The sequence below is a fragment of the Blennius ocellaris genome, assembly GCF_963422515.1.
Source record: "Blennius ocellaris genome assembly, contig: SCAFFOLD_92, whole genome shotgun sequence".
In the NCBI taxonomy this organism is placed as follows: domain Eukaryota; kingdom Metazoa; phylum Chordata; class Actinopteri; order Blenniiformes; family Blenniidae; genus Blennius; species Blennius ocellaris.
The window spans coordinates 1-12,568 of NW_027662099.1; positions in this window are offsets into that span (position 1 = coordinate 1).

Genomic DNA, 12,568 nt, shown 5'->3' on the forward strand with positions numbered 1-12,568 from the left:
GATCTGCACAATGTATGAATTTAGAATTTGACGGTGCCACAAGGACTGGTTTGGAACGAACCGGAAGAAATGGAGACGTTAGCAGACTTTCTCGCCTATGAAGGGTTAAACACAGAGGCTGAAAATACTTGCACGCTTTTAAAACGGCTCACCCCGAGGGAGGTACTTTTGAAAATGTGTCGCTATTCTGTAGCGACACATTTGGAATGCTCCGTTTCTGCGTGTTTCTGAAGATCAAACAACAAAAGCAAAACGAGCTTTGAAGAATATTTACGCAAAGTTGCACAGAAACCATAAAAAAATCACATTTTGTCTGTGGAGGGTTGTTGGATCCTGCATTTTTCCTGTCACTCCCAAACCAGGAAAAAAAATTTGACAGCATTTCCAGTTACTACGACATTAAAGCATATTTTTTTTAAAACAGCAACATGTGCTTTCCACTATTCACAAAGGGAAGTCACAAAGCCTTGTAATAATCAGGAACGCGTCTCTTTTTAAAGTGTTTTATTAAAATTCAAACCTAATTAAAGGCTGTCTTCTTTTGTGAAGGCGCTTTTTTTCATATACATGTTTTTAGAGAACCTACAAAATTAACCCTTGTGTGGCGTTCAGAAAAATGTCCCCATGTGGCGTCCGTGGCTGTTTTCATCCACGAACTTTGACGGCCGTAAAATTATATCAGAAGAATATTTTTTTCAACTTTTTTTTGCATAAACCTGTTAATCAACCTCAGTCCTGATCAAAACTACTGAATATTTAAAAATATATATTTTTAATTAACCCTTTAAATGCCCATTTAGAAGATGAAGTCACTGATTTTGGGAGGGAAGAAAACACAAAATTTTACAATTTTGTCAAAGTGTATTTTTCCCATATCAGTGACTTTATCTTCTAAATTTGCATTTAAAAGGTTAATTTAAAAAAAGTAATACTTTTTGGCATCAGGACTGAGGTTGATAAACAGATTTATGTAAAAAAATGTGAAATAAAATATTTATCTGATGTATTTTTACAGCTGTGGATGAAAACAGCCACCAAAGGGAGTTTTTTTGAAAATCTGATTTTGCACAAAAACTAAATATGCTTCAAAGATAATTACATAACTAATCTTTGACATATCCAAGACTGTAATAACATGTAAAAAAAAATCCAATATCCGATCACATTTTATATTGAAAATGAGTCATTTTGTGTGTATTTTTTCCCATTTCAGTGCGTTTATCTTCTAAATGGGCATTTAAAGGTTCATTTTGAATTTTTTTTTTATTAATATTTGGTAGTTTTGATCAGGACTGAAGTTAATTAACAGATTTATGTAAAAAAAATGTGAAGAAATATTTATCTGATATATTTTTACAGGGGTGAAAGTTCGTGGATGAAAACAGCCACCTAAGGAACATAAGGAAGTTTTTTTTGCCGACAGTGTATTATTGACCGAGTGAAAAATTTGAAATCAAATTTTTAAATTGCATGTAAAAGTAAAGCTTCCTCATCAAAAATCATGTCATTTGAGCCAAAACAGTGAAAGTTTTGGTCAAATTAAGAGGAAAAAATGACACCTAGTGGACGTTTTTGCCCCCCCAATGCCACTCAAGGGTTAATTAGGCTGGAAGTGTCTGGAAATACAAAACGTGAAGTGTGCGAATAATTGTGTGTCATCGGCGTCTAACAATTAATGGCGACAGGTCATCAACGTTACTTAAAGAATCAATAATGAACTAATATGTACAAGGGTATTCATCATTCCCCGAACCATTTTTCCCCCTCTTTTCGTCATTTTTTTTCTTTCTTGGTTGTTGTTCAGACAAATGTCTTTGAGAGAAGCGTCCAAGGGCGGAGAGGAAATATGTGACCGTCTCCGGTAGAAGGATGAGATCCGGCGCCGCTGCCAAGCGTCAGATGCCAGAGCCGATAACGCCAGAGGCAAGATGGCAACTGTCCACCCCGGAGCCTTGCAATTTAAAAAAAAAAAAAAACCCTCCTGCCTGCAGCTTCCAGAACTGTGTCAATGATTCTTTCGCCAATCTGTCCCACGCCAGAATTTTTAAGACAATGAATTTTAGGGCAAAAAAAACAAAAAACGGAACCTGTGAAATATTCCAGGCTCACAAAAGACTTTCGACACCTCAAGACCTCTGTCACACCGAGTGACTCGGTACAAACACCTTCCGGACATGTTTCCCACCAAATCTCCAGATTGCAGATTCGTTATCTGCAAGAAACCACCTGGGAAAACGCGCCTCCGACAAACTGCATCGCCTCCGTCGGAGCGTACTTGATCACTTCGCCCCGGAGCGGTTCCGCGTTGTAATTTAGAGGCGTAGATAATGGGGGGGGGGAGGAAATTTAGTAGAAATCTCAGTTTGTCTGCCGAGATGAGACTCGTACTGAAACTCCGGTTCAGTTGACGACCCCACAACAGACAACCTCATAATAATAGTAATAATGTGAAAGTGACACTTCCCTCTGGAGTTATGCTACTTATTTTTATTAGGGACCTCGCCAACGGGTGGGCCCTAGGCCCAGCCAACGGCAGGTCTCTTTTGGATTTCGTCGTCGCCAACAGTGTGGGGCCTCCGCAGGAGGCCCCACACTCATCCAGGACCTCCCCTGACCCTCTCAGAGTGGCCGACGCCCCCGAAGGGGGCGTCGGCCACTACCTGGTGGCGAAATTCTATATTGTATTTCGAATGTTTCTTTTTCTTATTAGGGACCTCGCCAACGGCTGGGCCCTAAGCCCAGCCAACGGCAGGTCTCTTTTGGAATTCGTCGTCGCCAAAAGTGCGGGCCCTCCGAAGGAGGGCCCGCACTCATCCACGACCTCCCCTGACCCTCTCAGAGTGGCCACGCCCCCTTCGGGGGCGCGGCCACTACCTGGTGGCGAAATTATATATTGTATTTCGAATGTTTCTTATTAGGGACCTCGCCAACGGGTGGGCCCTAGGCCCAGCCAACGGCAGGTCTCTTTTGGATTTCGTCGTCGCCAAAAGTGCGGGCCCTCCGAAGGAGGGCCCGCACTCATCCAGGCCCTCTCCTGACCCTCCCAGAGTGGCCGACGCCCCCGAAGGGGGCGTCGGCCACTACCTGGTGGCGAAATTATATATTGTTTTTCGAATGTTTATTAGGGACCTCGCCAACGGGTGGGCCCTAGGCCCAGCCAACGGCAGGTCTCTTTTGGATTTCGTCGTCGCCAAAAGTGCGGGCCCTCCGAACCCCCTAAACACGCTCAAAAACTCACCAAATTTGGGAGACTCGTCAAAAGTGTGGCACTCCACAATCTCACGTCAAAAAATTCCCAAAAAATCCAAAAATGGCTCTCTAGCGCCACCTAGAAAATTGCAATCACCCGCCACGGTCCGTAGGAATGTCGTAGAGAAATGTCGCGAATACGAAATTTGTTCGTCTACTCGAGCCCTACGACTCACGCGCTCTAACTTTTGACTTAACTCCAACAGGAAGCCGGCTATTTGCCTTTCAAAGTAAGGTGTTCGCCCAAAAAAGGCAAAAAAAGGCCGAAACGGAAAATCTAAACCATCATAGGGCGAAGGTCGTATCGGTTAAATTGAGATATACAAAAATAGAGGAGATTGTTTACTACAAATATTTAGAGGGAATTTTTCTTACCTAGTCCAGTTAAATTTTTATTAGCCGTCCAAGCTCCCCACCTCCTAATCGCCTTTTTGGCTCCTGTCATCCATTAACATGGGGAAACCGAAAATTCTCGCCGAAAATCAACGATTTTAAACTCCCCGAACTACTCTTAACTGTTTGCAAACCGTGACTCCCAGCCACAAACCGAGGGCATCGCCATGCCCGCGAGACCCTGCCGAACAAGAGGATGTAACATATGTGGGGAAAATTCCAAAACAAGTCCCCAGAATGACGAGTTAAAGCGACACAGTAACATTTTCTTCGTTCTACATTTTTACATTGAATCCTGATGGGAGATATCCGGCGTTGTCGCCAAACAGCGCACCCTGGTGTCCAAAGTTTACCTCCGACTGCTTCCAAACCCATACATTCTGAAAGAGGACAAAAATCCCTACAAAAGTATGGTATTTTTATCCACATACTCCCCCGATAAGTATAGATTAAGAGCAGTTGTTCGCAAAATCTTTGAATATAATCCTCTCTGGCTCACTCTGCCGTCAGAGTGTCCGCGCTCGGCGCAGCTGTGAAATTCTCCACTGTGATTGGTCAGTGCATCACTCCATATATGGGCAGCTTCCTGTAGCTTCAGGCTCATCACTGCTGTGTGATTGACAGCCTGTCATATCCTGCAGTTTGACCTGAGAGTGACCTCAGCAGTCATTCTCAGGTCAGGTTACTCTCATGTGACCTGACCTCACTCTCATGTCTCATGTTCTCCTGTCATGAGGACATGCAAAACCTGTACGAGACCTGGCCTGAGGCCCTCACATTCATGTCGGTGGAAGTTTGTGAAAAACCTTCATGGCATCATTCACACCTTCGCACACCGCCGACAAAGGCCGGGCCTCCTAGGCCCGGCACTCCACCAGGTCAGTCTCATGTCCCACACTGACCTCCGTAGGAGGCCTGGCCTGAGGCCATATAATTCATGTCGGTGGAAGTTTTTGAAAAACCTTTATTGTTCCATTAGTGCAGTGTCATTCACACTAGAATTGAAGTAAGACCAGATTTGGGATCGGGGCAACCTGGGGAGTACCACACTGAGATTTTCAGGTGTATCCGCTAGCTTGCGGCATAGCATGCCCGTTAGCATGCTAGTAAACATTGTTCGATTGAGCTGAAATTTGGTAGGTGGCCTAATGGGGGTGCTGCGGTCACAAATCACTAGCTAATTAGCTGGTTCCGACGCCGTTTTTTCAAAATAAAAGTACTAATTTTTTATTTTTTTTTTTTTGCTTAAATAATCTTTTTTTTAATTAACCGTTCATAGCCACCCCCCCGACGGGCAATCTCGAGGTCCCGACCAATGCTGCTTGCAGCTTTAATTAGGGACCTCGCCAACGGCTGGGCCCTAAGCCCAGCCAACGGCAGGTCTCTTTTGGATTTCGTCGTCGCCAAAAGTGCGGGCCCTCCGAACCCCCTAAACACGCTCAAAAACTCACCAAATTTGGGAGACTCGTCAAAAGTGTGGCACTCCACAATCTCACGTCAAAAAATTCCCAAAAAATCCAAAAATGGCTCTCTAGCGCCACCTAGAAAATTGCAATCACCCGCCACGGTCCGTAGGAATGTCGTAGAGAAATGTCGCGAATACGAAATCTGTTCGTCTACTCGAGCCCTACGACTCACGCGCTCTAACTTTTGCCCTAACTCCAACAGGAAGCCGGCTATTTGCCTTTCAATGTAAGGTATTCGCCCAAAAAAGGGAAAAAAAGGCAGAAACGGAAAATTTAACTCCTCATAGGGCGAAGGTCGCATCGGTTAAATTGAGATATACAAAAATAGAGGAGATTGTTTACTACTGAACTCTAGAGGGAAATTTTCTTACCTAGTCCAGTTTAATTTTTATTAGCCGTCCAAGCTCCCCACCCCCTAATCGCCTTTTTGGCTCCTGTCATCCATTAACATGGGGAAACCGAAAATTCTCCCTCAAAATCTACGATTTAAAACTCCCCGAACTACTCTTAACTGTTTGCAAACCGTGACTCTCAGCCACAAACCGAGGGCATCGCCACGTACACGAGACCCTGCCGAACAAGAGGATGTAACATATGTGGGGAAAATTCCAAAACAAGTCCCCAGAATGACGAGTTAAAGCGACACAGTAACATTTTCTTCGTTCTACATTTTTACATTGAATCCTGATGGGAGATATCCGGCGTTGTCGCCAAACAGCGCACCCTGGTGTCCAAAGTTTACCTCCGACTGCTTCCAAGCGTACACCGTCTTAAAGAGGACAAAAATTCCTACAAAAGTATGGTATTTTTATCCACATACTCCCCCGATAAGTATAGATTAAGAGCACTTGTTCGCAAAATCTTTGAATATAATCCTCTCTGGCTCACTCTGACGTCAGAGTGTCCGCGCTCGGCGCAGCTGTGAAATTCTCCACTGTGATTGGTCAGTGCATCACTCCATATATGGGCAGCTTCCTGTAGCTTCAGGCTCATCACTGCTGTGTGATTGACAGCCTGTCATACCCTGCAGTTTGACCTGAGAGTGACCTCACCAGTCATTCTCAGGTCAGGTTACTCTCATGTGACCTGACCTCACTCTCATGTCTCATGTTCTCCTGTCATGAGGACATGCAAAACCTGTACGAGGTCTGGCCTGAGACATGTAATTCATGTCGGTGAAAGTTTGTGAAAAACCTTTATTGATGCATCATTCACACCTTCGTTCACGCCGACAAAGGCCGGGCCTCCTAGGCCTGGCACTCCACCAGGTCAGTCTCATGTCACACACTGACCTCCGTAGGAGGCCTGGCCTGAGGCCATATAATTCATGTCGGTGGAAGTTTTTGAAAAACCTTTATTGTTCCATAAGTGCAGCGTCATTCCCACTAGAATTGAAGTAAGACCAGATTTGGGATCGGGGCATCCTGGGGAGTACCACACTGAGATTTTCAGGTGTATCCGCTAGCTTGCGGCATAGCATGCCCGTTAGCATGCTACTAAACATTGTTCGATTGAGCTGAAATTTGGTAGGTGGCCTAATGGGGGCGCTGCGGTCACAAATAACTAGCTAATTAGCTGGTTCCGACGCCGTTTTTTCAAAATAAAAGTACAATTTTTTTTTATTTTTTTTTTTTTGCTTAAATAATCTTTTTTTTAATTAACCGTTCATAGCCACCCCCCCGACGGGCAATCTCGAGGTCCCGACCAATGCTGCTTGCAGCTTTAATTAGGGACCTCGCCAACGGCTGGGCCCTAAGCCCAGCCAACGGCAGGTCTCTTTTGGATTTCGTCGTCGCCAAAAGTGCGGGCCCTCCGAAGGAGGGCCCGTACTCATCCAGGACCTCCCCTGACCCTCTCACAGTGGCCGCGCCCCCGAAGGGGGCGCGGCCACTACCTGGTGGCGAAATTATATATTGTATTTCGAATGTTTCTTATTAGGGACCTCGCCAACGGGTGGGCCCTAGGCCCAGCCAACGGCAGGTCTCTTTTGGATTTCGTCGTCGCCAAAAGTGCGGGCCCTCCGAAGGAGGGCCCGCACTCATCCAGGCCCTCTCCTGACCCTCCCGGAGTGGCCGACGCCCCCGAAGGGGGCGTCGGCCACTACCTGGTGGCGAAATTCTATATTGTATTTCGAATGTTTCTTATTATTAGGGACCTCGCCAACGGGTGGGCCCTAGGCCCAGCCAACGGCAGGTCTCTTTTGGATTTCGTCGTCGCCAAAAGTGCGGGCCCTCCGAAGGAGGGCCCGCACTCATCCAGGCCCTCTCCTGACCCTCCCAGAGTGGCCGACGCCCCCGAAGGGGGCGTCGGCCACTACCTGGTGGCGAAATTATATATTGTTTTTCGAATGTTTCTTCTTATTATTATTAGGGACCTCGCCAACGGCTGGGCCCCAAGCCCAGCCAACGGCAGGTCTCTTTTGGATTTCGTCGTCGCCAACAGTGTGGGGCCTCCGCAGGAGGCCCCACACTAATCCGGTCACTCTCAGGTCACCACTGACCCCTCAGAGTGGCCGCACCCCCGAAGGGGGTGCGGCCACTACTTGGTGGCGAAGTTGTAATTGTTTTTCGAATGTTTATTATTATTAGGGACCTCGCCAACGGGTGGGCCCTAGGCCCAGCCAACGGCAGGTCTCTTTTGGATTTCGTCGTCGCCAAAAGTGCGGGCCCTCCGAAGGAGGGCCCGCACTCATCCGGTTACTCCCCTGACCCTCCCAGAGTGGCCGGGGCCCCCGAAGGGGGCGTCGGCCACTCTGATGTGGTGGCGAAATTGTATATTGTATTTCGAATGTTTCTTATTATTATTCTTTGTTCGTTTTTCTCCGTTGCGCTCATATTTGACCCCCTAACCACGCTCAAAAACTCACCAAATTTGGAAGACTCGTGAAAAATCGCATAGAGCCGGTGACCATGTCAAAACATTCCATGAAAATCCAAAAATGGCTCTCTAGCGCCACCTAGAAAATTGCAATCGCCCGCGACGGTCCGTAGGAATGTCGTAGAGAAATGTCGCGAATACGAAACTTCTTCGTCTACTCGAGCCCTACGACTCACGCGCTCTAACTTTTGACCTAACTCCAACAGGAAGGCCGCTATTTGCCTTTCAAAGTAAGGTGTTCACCCAAAAAAGGCAAAAAAAGGCCGAAACGGAAAATCTAAACCATCATAGGGCGAAGGTCGTATCGGTTAAATTGAGATATACAAAAATAGAGGAGATTGTTTACTACAATAATTTAGAGGGAATTTTTCTTACCTAGTCCAGTTTAATTTTTATTAGCCGTCCAAGCTCCCCACCCCCTAATCGCCTTTTTGGCTCCTGTCATCCATTAACATGGGGAAACCGAAAATTCTCGCCGAAAATCAACGATTTTAAACTCCCCGAACTACTCTTAACTGTTTGCAAACCGTGACTCTCAGCCACAAACCGAGGGCATCGCCACTACCGCGAGACCCTGCCGAACAAGAGGATGTAACATATGTGGGGAAAATTCCAAAACAAGTCCCCAGAATGACGAGTTAAAGCGACACAGTAACATTTTCTTCGTTCTACATTTTTACATTGAATCCTGATGGGAGATATCCGGCGTTGTCGCCAAACAGCGCACCCTGGTGTCCAAAGTTTACCTCCGACTGCTTCCAAACCCATACATTCTGAAAGAGGACAAAAATTCCTACAAAAGTATGGTATTTTTATCCACATACTCCCCCGATAAGTATAGATTAAGAGCAGTTGTTCGCAAAATCTTTGAATATAATCCTCTCTGGCTCACTCTGACGTCAGAGTGTCCGCGCTCGGCGCAGCTGTGAAATTCTCCACTGTGATTGGTCAGTGCATCACTCCATATATGGGCAGCTTCCTGTAGCTTCAGGCTCATCACTGCTGTGTGATTGACAGCCTGTCATGTCCTGCAGTTTGACCTGAGAGTGACCTCACCAGTCATTCTCAGGTCAGGTTACTCTCATGTGACCTGACCTCACTCTCATGTCTCATGTTCTCCTGTCATGAGGACATGCAAAACCTGTACGAGACCTGGCCTGAGGCCCTCACATTCATGTCGGTGGAAGTTTGTGAAAAACCTTTATGGCATCATTCACACCTTCGCACACCGCCGACAAAGGCCGGGCCTCCTAGGCCCGGCACTCCACCAGGTCAGTCTCATGTCCCACACTGACCTCCGTAGGAGGCCTGGCCTGAGGCCATATAATTCATGTCGGTGGAAGTTTTTGAAAAACCTTTATTGTTCCATAAGTGCAGTGTCATTCACACTAGAATTGAAGCAAGACCAGATTTGGGATCGGGGCAACCTGGGGAGTACCACACTGAGATTTTCAGGTGTATCCGCTAGCTTGCGGCATAGCATGCCCGTTAGCATGCTAGTAAACATTGTTCGACTGAGCTGAAATTTGGTAGGTGGCCTAATGGGGGTGCTGCGGTCACAAATCACTAGCTAATTAGCTGGTTCCGACGCCGTTTTTTCAAAATAAAAGTACAAATTTTTTTTTTTTTTTTTTTTTGCTTAAATAATATTTTTTTTAATTAACCGTTCATAGCCACCCCCCCGACGGGCAGTCTCGAGGTCCCGACCAATGCTGCTTGCAGCTTTAATTAGGGACCTCGCCAACGGCTGGGCCCTAAGCCCAGCCAACGGCAGGTCTCTTTTGGATTTCGTCGTCGCCAAAAGTGCGGGCCCTCCGAAGGAGGGCCCGCACTCATCCAGGCCCTCTCCTGACCCTCCCAGAGTGGCCGACGCCCCCGAAGGGGGCGTCGGCCACTACCTGGTGGCGAAATTATATATTGTTTTTCGAATGTTTTTTCTTATTAGGGACCTCGCCAACGGGTGGGCCCTAGGCCCAGCCAACGGCAGGTCTCTTTTGGATTTCGTCGTCGCCAAAAGTGTGGGGCCTCCGCAGGAGGCCCCACACTCATCCAGAACTCTCCTGACCCCCTCAGAGTGGCCGCGCCCCCAAAGGGGGCGCGGCCACTACCTGGTGGCGAAATTATATATTGTTTTTCGAATGTTTATTATATATTTTTTTTATTTTTTGTTTTTCTTTTCACTTTCGCTCATATTTGACCCCCTAGCCACGCTCAAAAACTCACCAAATTTGGATGGCTCGTGAAAAGTCGCAGCCTTCAGAAGATCATGTCAAAACATTCCAGGAAAGTCCAAAAATGGCTCTCTAGCGCCACCTACAATATTTTAATCGCCCACCACGGTCCGTAGGAATGTCGTACAGAAATGTCGCGAATACGAAATATGTTCGTCTACTCGAGCCCTACGACTCACGCGCTCTAACTTTTGACCTAACTCCAACAGGAAACCCGCTATTTGCCTTTCAAAGTAAGGTGTTCGCCCAAAAAAGGGAGAAAAAGGCCGAAACGGAAAATTTAACTCCTCATAGGGCGAAGGTCGCATCGGTTAAATTGAGATATACAAAAATAGAGGAGATTGTTTACTACTGAACACTAGAGGGAAATTTTCTTACCTAGTCCAGTTTAATTTTTATTAGCCGTCCAAGCTCCCCACCCCCTAATCGCCTTTTTGGCTCCTGTCATCCATTAACATGGGGAAACCGAAAATTCTCCCACAAAATCACCGATTTTAAACTCCCCGAACTACTCTTAACTGCTTGCAAACCGTGACTCTCAGCCACAAACCGAGGGCATCGCCACGCTCACGAGACCCTGCCGAACAAGAGGATGTAACATATGTGGGGAAAATTCCAAAACAAGTCCCCAGAATGACGAGTTAAAGCGACAGAGTAACATTTTTTTCGTTCTACATTTTTACATTGAATCCTGATGGGAGATATCCGGCGTTCCTGCCAAACAGCGCCCCCTGGTGTCCAAAGTTTACCTCTGACTGCTTCCAAACCCAGACAGTATTAAAGAGGACAAAAATTCCTACAAAAGTATGGTATTTTTATCCACATACTCCCCCGATAACTATGGATTCAGAGCAGTTGTTCGCAAAATCTTCTAATATAATCCTCCCTGTCTCACACTCTGACGTCAGAGTGTCCGCGCTCGGCGCAGCTGTGAAATTCTCCACTGTGATTGGTCAGTGCATCACTCCATATATGGGCAGCTTCCTGTAGCTTCAGGCTCATCACTGCTGTGTGATTGACAGCCTGTCATATCCTGCAGTTTGACCTGAGAGTGACCTCACCAGTCATTCTCAGGTCAGGTTACTCTCATGTGACCTGACCTCACTCTCATGTCTCATGTTCTCCTGTCATGAGGACATGCAAAACCTGTACGAGACCTGGCCTGAGGCCCTCACATTCATGTCGGTGGAAGTTTGTGAAAAACCTTTATGGCATCATTCACACCTTCGCACACCGCCGACAAAGGCCGGGCCTCCTAGGCCCGGCACTCCACCAGGTCACTCTCATGTCACACACTGACCTCCGTAGAAGGCCTGGCCTGAGGCCATATAATTCATGTCGGTGGAAGTTTTTGAAAAACCTTTATTGTTCCATTAGTGCAGTGTCATTCACACTAGAATTGAAGTAAGACCAGATTTGGGATCGGGGCAACCTGGGGAGTACCACACTGAGATTTTCCGTTGTATCCGCTAGCTTGCGGCATAGCATGCCCGTTAGCATGCTTGTAAACATTGTTCGATTGAGCTGAAATTTGGTAGGTGGCCTAATGGGGGTGCTGCGGTCACAAATCACTAGCTAATTAGCTGGTTCCGACGCCGTTTTTTCAAAATAAAAGTACAAATTTTTTTTTTTTTTTTTTTTTGCTTAAATAATCTTTTTTTTAATTAACCGTTCATAGCCACCCCCCCGACGGGCAGTCTCGAGGTCCCGACCAATGCTGCTTGCAGCTTTAATTATTATTATTATTTATTTCACGGATAAATCCCTCAATTTGACCCCCTAAACACGCTCAAAAACTCACCAAATTTGGAAGACTCGTCAAAAGTGTGGCACTCCACAATCTCATGTCAACAAATTTCCAGAAAATCCAAAAGTGGCTCTCTAGCGCCACCTAGACACTATCAATCACCCGCCACGGTCCGTAGGAATGTCGTAGAGAAAAACAGCGAATACGAAACTTCTTCGTCTACTCGAGCCCTACGACTCACGCGCTCTAACTTTTGACTTAACTCCAACAGGAAGGCCGCTATTTGCCTTTCAAAGTAAGGTGTTCGCCCAAAAAAGGCAAAAAAAGGCAGAAACGGAAAATCTAAACCATCATAGGGCGAAGGTCGTATCGGTTAAACTGAGATATACAAAAATAGAGGAGATTGTTTACTACAAATATTTAGAGGGAATTTTTCTTACCTAGTCCAGTTTAATTTTTATTAGCCGTCCAAGCTCCCCACCCCCTAATCGCCTTTTTGGCTCCTGTCATCCATTAACATGGGGAGATGGAAAATTCTCCCCGAAAATCAACGATTTTAAACTCCCCGAACTACTCTTAACTGTTTGCAAACCGTGACTCTCAGC